At 46.6% G+C, this 9084-nt stretch overlaps 1 long non-coding RNA gene across 1 annotated transcript; it reads left to right on the forward strand.

Annotated features, from left to right (window-relative positions):
* The first annotated feature begins 3796 nt into the window (after positions 1-3796).
* On the forward strand, positions 3797-8785 carry LOC114815650. The gene is made up of 3 exons (XR_003763447.2): positions 3797-4007; positions 6764-6832; positions 8369-8785. It is a non-coding gene; the product is annotated as an uncharacterized LOC114815650 (long non-coding RNA).
* Positions 8786-9084: the final 299 nt, after the last annotated feature.

Here is a 9084-nt window from a genome sequence, read left to right on the forward strand (position 1 = left end):
CTTAATCCCCATTTTACAGATGAGGTAATTGAGGCACAGAGAAGTTAAGTGACTTGCCCACAGTCACACATCTGACAAGCGGCTGAGCCGGGATTTGAACCCATGACCTCTGACTCCTATGCCTGTGCTCTTTCCACTGAGCCAGGCTGCTTCTCCTGCCAGGCACTATACTAAGTGCTGGGCTAGATTCAAGATGATCAGATTGGACGCAGTCTTAATCCCAGCCTTAATCCCCATTTTACATATGAGTTAACTGAAACCCAGAGAAATTATGTGACTTGCCCAAGGTCACACAACAGACAAGTGGCAGAGCCGGGATTAGAACCCAGGCCCTTCTGACTCCCAGGTCTGCGCTCTATCCACTAGGCCACTCTGCTTCTTCTCTTGATAAGGAGTCAAAAAGATGAAGTCACACAGATACTGCACAAGGTTCTGCCCAAGAAACTGCCCTGAAGGACCTCAGAGACCAGAGTTTGAGCCAAGATGAAGGGACCAGAAAGTAGGTTGGACTAGAGATTCTGGGCCAGGGAACTGAGATAGATTTAGTGCCAGCATGTTCCAAGTTGAGCTCGATGTGGGCAAGGAATGTGTCTGTTTATGTGTTGTTTTGTATTCCCAAGCACATAATACAATGCTCTGCACACAGTAAGCACTCAATAAATACTACTGAATGAATGAAATTTGGTGTTGAGGGGCAGGGCAGGATGAAGGTGGAAGGAACATCTGAGGTTCACTGCATAATGAGGTTACAGGTCTCCTGAAAGTCCCAGGGAGATGGGGTTCTCTCCTGGCCAATTGCTCAGGGGGTGAGGGGCTGAGAAGGGGGTAGTGGAAGAAGGAAGCTCCACCAAAGGGGTAGTATTTCTCGATCCTCCTTCCCACCCCAAAGTAAGGGCAATGGGTCCTGTGTCCTAGCCCAGGTGAGAGGCTCCCTGGGTCACTTGGTCATCCCTCCAGCGATGCTCCGCAGCCTGTTTCCCTTCCCGGCTCTGCCCAACGTCTGCGGTGTGACCTTGGGCAAGTCGTTTCACTTCTCTGGGTCTCAGTTATGTCATCTGCAAAATGGGGATTGAGACTGGGAGCCCCAAGTGAGACAGGGACTGTGTCCAACCCCATTAGCTTGTATCCACCCCAGTGCTTAGTACAGTGCTTGGCACATAGTAAGCACTTAACAAAATACTACAATTTATTATTATTATTAATAATAATATGGGGCTCTCCCAGGGCTGCCATCATGAGCATGGACAGGACCACCAACAGCCTCCATTGGTCGCACCGAGTTGATCCCCCTCCATCCAGGCGAGGCTGGGAATTTTCAATGGATGTTCTGAAGTAACCACCTTCCAGCTTTTTTTTTTTTAATATAAACATCCTCTTGAATCCCAGCCAAAATAACTAGGGAGAGTTTGTGGATCTGGAGGTGCCAAGCACGAGGGGCTGGAAAAATTTGCACAATCCCTCACTGCACACTCACTGCGTTGTTGATCCGACACACTCTCTTTATCATCAGCTAATGTTGGCAGGGGTTTGGGTTGGAAAGACAGCCGGCCTCTGTGCACTGCACAAGCCAGAGAGAGAAAGCACGAGGCGGTTCTGGGTTTCATTTGCTACCCAATCAGTCGTGTAGTTTACAAGCCCTTTGGCTGCTCCAAATTTTAACTCGTCCGAAACTTGGCTTCCAGTTTGGCAGGTCTGTTTGGAATGTCACTGAGACGTGAAGGACAGTCATCACAATGGGGACTTCTATATATGAGAAATTTGGCTTTCCAATTTGTGATGTCTTTTTCTTACTTTAAAGCTTAAGGAATGTTTTTGGATTTTTTTTTCCATCAGGCACTCTGCTTTCTCCTTTCAGTGTTGCCCCAAGGAACAGAGAAGTATGGATTGTCACTGGGGGTGATATGGGTGGGTGTGAGGAAAATTGGCATGTGATCCAGGAGCCAAACAGAGTACTTTTAATTATCTAATCTCCGGTCTGCCACTTGCCTCCTATGTGATCTGGGACAAGTCCCTTAACTTCTCTGGACCTTTGTTTTTTCATCACTCAATCAATCAGTGGTATTTACTGAGCACTTACTTCATGCAGAGCACTGTACTAAACTCTTGGTTAGTTAGATGCAATCCCTGCTCTCAAGGAACTTACTAACAAGGGACAAAGACATTGAAATAAATTACAGGTAAGGGAAGCAGCCTAGGATAAGAATATGTACATAAATTCTTTAGGGGTGGGGATGGCATAAATACCTAATTGTTTGGCTGGGGTGGGGGTGGGGGTGACTAAGTGTGTGAGTGAAGTAGCGGGAAGGGAAAATAGGCTTGGAGGGGAAAGCTTAGTCTGGGAAGGCTTGCTGGAAGATATAAGATTTCAGTAGAGCTTTGAAGATGGGAAGAACATTGATTTGTTGGATATGAATGGGAGGAAGGTTCCGGCAGGAGGGAGGGTGTGAGTAAGGGGTCAACACCTGGTGAGGTGAGATGGACAGTGAATAAATTGGCATTAGAGGAGCACACCCCAAGTGTGTGGGGTGAATTGTAGTGGGAGAGGAGTGAGGAAAAGTAATGGAGAAAAGTATTTTATCTCTTCTTTACCCTGTGGGGCAGAGACTGTTTCCAATCTGATGGTTTTGTAGCTACTCCAGGGTTTAGGACAGTGTTCAGCACGTAGTACTTGCATAACATACCACAGTTATCATTGTTTATTAAGCACTTACTGAGTCCAGAACACTTTACGAAGCACTAGTAAAGGATTCACAAGTGCGGATTAAAATTATCTTTAATAGACAAGGCTGTGACAAGGCTAATTATGTTAAACCCCAATCATCAAGGTAAAACAGACACTGATAAATGCTTTGCCACCTACCAGCTGAAGGTCTCAAAAGTGCTTTAGCTCAATTCACCGAGTCAAATTCCCCTGGGTGCCTAGGTCACTTTGGGGGATAAACTGAAGGCACCCTTCAAGGATCTATAAGGTTCCACATCAACACTCTAAATCACAGGAGAGAGCAGAGACATTGGCTCTTAGTACGGGCTTGAAGGGGGCACTAGAGAGAAGCAGGCATGGCATGGTAAACTTTGACACCAGGGAAACTGAGGCCTTCTGACAGGGAGGGGTTGATTTTCCCAGAGTCATTTGGGAAGGAGGTGCTGGAGCTGGAAAGAGCTCCATATTCCTGATCAGGAGATTGTTGTCCAAACGCTGAACCTCAGCTCCCTATTTGAAGTCACTTCTTGGGCCTCTAACCTTGCAAAGAGAGAACCAGTGTAGCCTAGTGGATAGAACATAGGCCTGGGAGCCAGAAGGACCTGGGTTCTCATCCCAACTCTGACACTTATCTGCTGTGTGGCCTTGGGCAAGTCACTTCACTTTTACCTCATCTGTAAAATGGGCATTAAGACTGTGAGCCCTATGTGGGACAGGGACTGCGTCCAACCCGATTACATTGCATCTACCCGAGTGCTCAGTACAGTGCCTGGCCCATAGTGAGCACTTAAATGCCATTATTATTATTATTAGGTCACTGCTTCAAAAGGCCCAAAACAGAACCCCCCCAGTCCCTCCATAGAAAGGAGGGGCACACCCCTCTCACTCCCTCCTACCCCCCGCAAGGGAAATTTAGGATTCAAGTCCTCATGTTAGTGCAGCGGGTCCAGGAGGGCAGATTGCCGAGGGCTTCTAAGGGCTGGATGGAACGTTTTGTCCGTTCCAGGAAGTCCTGGCAGCGGCTCATGGCAAATCTGATTGGCTCCAGTCAGACAACCTGCCTCAATAATAGGAAGCCGTGTGGGGTTCAGTCTACATAGCAGCTGGCGCTGGCCGGGGGAGCTCTGGGCCCAGCAGGGACAAATCAAGAAAGATCCAGCTGCTCCTAATTGTTCAAGGGCGGGAGCTTGGGCCTGCAAACGGCCCATCTGCAGAGGAGGAGGCCGGTGGTCAGAGGCAGGAATCGGGGGTGGAGGGACATCAGTAGTTGGCAGGGTCAGACCGGATTTGCCAGGAGAGCCAATAGGTAAAGGTAAAAACTCTGGCTGAGGCCCAGAAAGGAAGAGAGGGAAAAAAAATCCTAGAGAAGAAGAGATTTTTGTCTCTCTTCTGTCTGAGCGAAGGAGCTGGGATAGAGCCAAGGAGGCCATTTGCGGACACGTCCTTGGGCTCTTGGGCCGAAGGGGGAGACGAGGGCAGTGCGGTTGTCGGCTTCTTCTGCCAAAGTTGGCAAGGCAGCTGGAGGTTTGCTGCGCAGGTTGGGCGGAGAAGGCAGGCAGGCGGAAGGATGGGGATTTTGGGTTGAGGCCCCGAGGCAGCACAAACGGATTTCTCCTTGTCACCTCGCTGGCTGCTGATGGCAGATGTCTCCGGCTCTCGGGTTCCCGCGGACACACTGCGGTCAATCGGAATAAGCAAATCCAGGCGGAAATCTTTGGTGGAAATCCCGCTGTCCCCTCCCGGGCCCTTCCCCTTCCAACAAAGGAGCTTTCCGGAAGGGAATGGATAAGGCAGGATTGGCCGCAGAAACGGAAGACCCTGGCCAGCTTCAGAAATGGGGCGGTTCATCTGAGCGGGAAGACCTCCAGGGCTGAGAAGAGGCCAAAGGCAGAACTTTGAACAGCTGCTAATAAGTCCCATCCAAGAGCAGTGTGGCCTAGTGGGAAAAACACAGGCCTGGGAGTCAAAGGATCTGTGTTCTATCTAATCCCGCCACTGCTCCTTGTCTGCTGTATGACCTTACGCAAGTCAGTTCACTTCCCTTTGCCTCAGTTCTCTCATCTGCACAATGGGGATTCAATACCCGTTCTCCCTCCTCCTTATACTGTTACCCCCATTTGGGACCTGATTATCTTGTAGTTACCCCGGCACACAGTAAACTCAAAGTATTATTATTATTGTAATTTTTATGAGCCATATCCTGGAGAAGCAGAATGGCCTAGTGGAAAGAACATGGGAGGCAGAGGACCTGGGATGATGATGATAATTATGATGATGATGATAACTGAATTTGTTAAGTACTTACCATGTACCAATCAGGTCCCACATGTTGCTCACAGTCTAAGTAGGAAGGAGAACAGGTTTTGAATCCCCACTTTGCAGATGAGGGAATTGAGGCACAGAGAACTGAAGTGATTTGCCCAAGGTCACACAACAGACAAGTGGTGAAGTTGGCATTAGAACCCAATTCCTCTGACTCCCAGGCTCATTATCGTTCCAATAGGCCATGCTGCTTCCCGGTTCTAATTCCGGCTTCACCACCTGTCTGCCACGGGACCTTGGGCAAGTCACTTAACTTTTCTGTGCTTCAGTTACCTCATCCTTAAATGGGGATTAATACTCTGAGCCCCTTCTGGGAATGGACTCTCTGTCTAAACTGAGTCTCTTATATCTACCCCACTGTTTAGTATGGTACTCTGCCCGTAATCAGCATTTAAAAAATATCATTAAAAATAAAAATAATAGAAAAGAGTCTCGACGACCAGGAGGTCGATGATACATAGAACAGACCAAGGCAGGACCCTTAACCCAAGAATAATACATGCCTCCTCTCTTCCTCCCTGCTTAGTCATTCCATTTCTAGTCAGACTGGAGGGGTTCTTAGTAATCTGAGTCCATAACACAGCCTCATTCATGGTCCTGGGGGGCGGGTGAATGCCTTTTCAAAGGCTGACTGTGCTCTGTGGCTTTCTGTTGGAAAATGTGGTGATGGTGCTATAGATGGGAACTGTTTTTTCCCCTCACAGACTGCTGCTTCCAGCTGGTCTGGACAGGCTTTTAGGAAAGTGACAATTTTGCTTTTCTGAGGCTGGCCCAGTGATGGTACAGTGAGGTCCTTTGATCAGAGTCTGGGGAGCTGTGCTCTTGGATTTGGCTGTCCCAGTGTTAGAACCAACAAGGAGAAAATTAAGCTGCTTCGTGCCATGAATGAAATATCAATAGCTTTGCAGTTAATAAAAATACAGAGTGGCCCTGTCAGGCTAGCCGCATCTGCGGATTCTATGCTAATGCAAGATTCTTTGGGGATAGAATATGTTTTTATAGTCTATTTTTATGCTGACATGGGGCTGAAGTCATCATCTAGAGATGTTTATCACCCAGTGGATCTTTCTACTCAGAACCCTTCTGTTGCTGACTGTACAGAGAAGGAGAATTTTCAGAAACCATCTTCTAGTTTCTACTAAATTTATTTGGATGCCCCGGGATGTTCACCAAGATGCCAAAGTGGCAAGAAGTTGTTGGAATTAAAGATGCTATGATTATAATAATTGTGGCATTTGTTAAGGCCTTACTTACTATGTGCCAGGAACTGTACTAAGCGCTGGGGTAGGTACAAGATAATCAGGTCAGACACAGTTCCTGCCCCACACGGGGCTCAGTCTTAATCCCTATTTTACTGATGAGGGAACTGAGGTCCAGAGAAGTGAAATGACTTGCTCAAGGTCACAGAGCAGACAAGTTGCAGAACGAGGATTAGAACCCAGATCCTTCTGACTCCCAGGTCCGTACTCTATCCGGTAAGCTAAACTGCTTCTCCATATCCATCTCCTGCTGCCACGTCCGGCCCTCTTACCAGCATCACCAGAGTGAAGCAGAACTGAGATCCAGCCTTGTTCAAGCTATTCTGAGCTGTGCCTGAGAATGTGACAAAAAAATCTAGAAATTGCTGTAAGAAGTTGATTCTCATCATCTGGAAACTCCTCCAGATCTGCAGGCAAGGAGCTTCTTCAAAAGTCCTTCAATTCCTCATACAGGAGTTTCTACTGTTTATTTATGTTTTAGACATACAAATATAAGAAGACACGTCGATAACTTTGAACCCTAAAGTCAGCATAGAGCACTGCACTAAAAGTAAGTCTAAAGAAGATAGGGTTAAATACCAACATGCATTAGATTATTTTGATGTTTAACCAAAAATTTGCATTGATGCTACTGTACAGAAAACACTGAATTCTGCTACTTAGCACACAAGTCCAAGGAAAACCTGTCCCTGTATAATCCGCACCTTTGATTATCGGCATCAGAATGACCCTTTTCTTCAATATAAAACACTTTGAACTCATTCAAATCCCTCTCTTTTTCAAGCCCCCACTGAAATGCAAAATTCCAGGTGTTGGGAAGAGATCTTCACCAGCAATGCATATTCATTTACTAATCTACACCATCAGTAACATCAAGTAATCAAGATAATTTTCCATTTGTGTCTCTGGAGTCTCAAAGTGAATCTTTCTAGTGGATAATAAACACCTACAAATCTCAGTACCCAGCTTTTAACCTCATCTGACATAAAACTGAAGCATAAAAATGTAGATAGGTTGTTAGTTTTTAAAAAAAAATACACCAAGGATATACTTACAGCTGGATCATTATGCATTTTAACTATCTGCCAAGCAATTACATTATCATCTGTGACATGAAAAACAAGAGAAAGTTTAGACTCAGTTTGGAGCCTCTCTTTTGCCTAAAAATGAAGTGTTAAAATGCAGTTGGGAGAACAAATCTAACATTATCCTGGTCTCTACAGCTGCATAATGCCTGGTAAGGCTTTAGCAAATGATTATCCTAGCGGCTGGATTAGTAAATCCGGCACTGGCATGAATTCGGTTCCCAGTATCTGAAGTAGGAGATGGAAAGCAGGAGGGTTTGACTTGTTTCTAAATTCTCCCTCTGGGGAGAACTGCTTTCGGGCCCCAGCTGGCCGGAACTCACCATGTCATCTTGTGAGCAAGTGTCAAAGAGTGAGGCTTGGAGACCACCTGCCTCAGTAGAAAATGTATAGCTGCTGCAGGGCTATACCCACTGCAGGACACAGCATCAAATATATATTTCCTAGGGGGATATAGATGTGTGAGTTTGTGAAAAGGGGAAAAACAAGGCACCTCCCTGTGACCCACCCTTTATTCCCAGTGCATTCCTTCTCCCGGGGCTCCCCTTTCCCCTCCAACTTCCCCAAATCCTCCAGCTTTACCTCTTCCTGGCCCACTCAGTGTTTTCAGGAGATGAGGAAGAGGAAAGGAGGCTGTCACTTGCACAGAAAGATAATAATAACTGTGGTATTTGTGAATAATAATAGTTATTACTGTCTTTACTTGTTAGGCATTTACTTGTGCCAGGCACTGTACTAAGTGCTGGGGTGGATACTAACACAACAGATTGGACACAGTCCCTCTCCCATGTGGGGTTCACAGCCTCAATCTCCATTTTACAGATGAGCGAACTGAGGCACAGAGAAGTGAAGTGAACTTCTGACTCCCAGGCCCGTGCTCTATCCACTATATCATGCTGCTTCTCTATGGCCTAAGATTAGGGGCACCGCATCATTGTTACTGAAACCTTCCCGTCGAGGTACCACAGCAGTGTGACCGATCTTCTTCTTTCCTTTTGCAGATCATGATAGCCAACCGGGAAAGGAAGGGAGCGAGATGGAGGGTCCCAAATTCTATGGGATCTAAACAGAGCATGCTTCGTTCCAGTTGCATTCCTGCTCCATTCCATTCCTCTTCAAGGAGGAGGACCAATCCTCGTCTATTAGAGAGCCCAAGGCCCATGGGAGAGATGTGAGAGAGATGTTGACCCTGTCCCCCACCCCTGCAAAATCGCCCAGTGCGTCCTGACAAGCAGGATTAGTAGCAATGTACTGCTTGCTCTTACCACTTATATTGTCCTGATTTTCTTCTGTCGCTTTGGGGTTACTTATCATTTCAATCTTTCCTTGTGTGTCAATCACCAACCCTCCCTTGTTTCTGAATGCGTATCCCATGTGAGCTTGAGTCCATATCTGAATTATCATCCTTCACTCTTCCCATAAATACTACCGAATAAATGAATTAACGAAAAGCAAGAACAGCTGGGGATCAGTGCAAAGTAGCCTGGCCAATTTAGCTACAACGATCCTAATTCCAAGATGTTTATACACTTTTGAAAAATTGCCCAGGACAGAGACACTGAATGAGGAGGATCTTCCTGGTTCAACCGGGATGTAAGGTCAACACAATTCAGCTGCTCCTTTTGGGGAATGGTCCATCTATTCCTGCGGTAAGGTTTGTCACTCCCCCAGTGCTTGTTAGGGGACAAGGCAATGAACCTTTCCAAGATGACAGGGA

The sequence above is a fragment of the Ornithorhynchus anatinus genome, chromosome 12, assembly GCF_004115215.2.
Source record: "Ornithorhynchus anatinus isolate Pmale09 chromosome 12, mOrnAna1.pri.v4, whole genome shotgun sequence".
In the NCBI taxonomy this organism is placed as follows: domain Eukaryota; kingdom Metazoa; phylum Chordata; class Mammalia; order Monotremata; family Ornithorhynchidae; genus Ornithorhynchus; species Ornithorhynchus anatinus.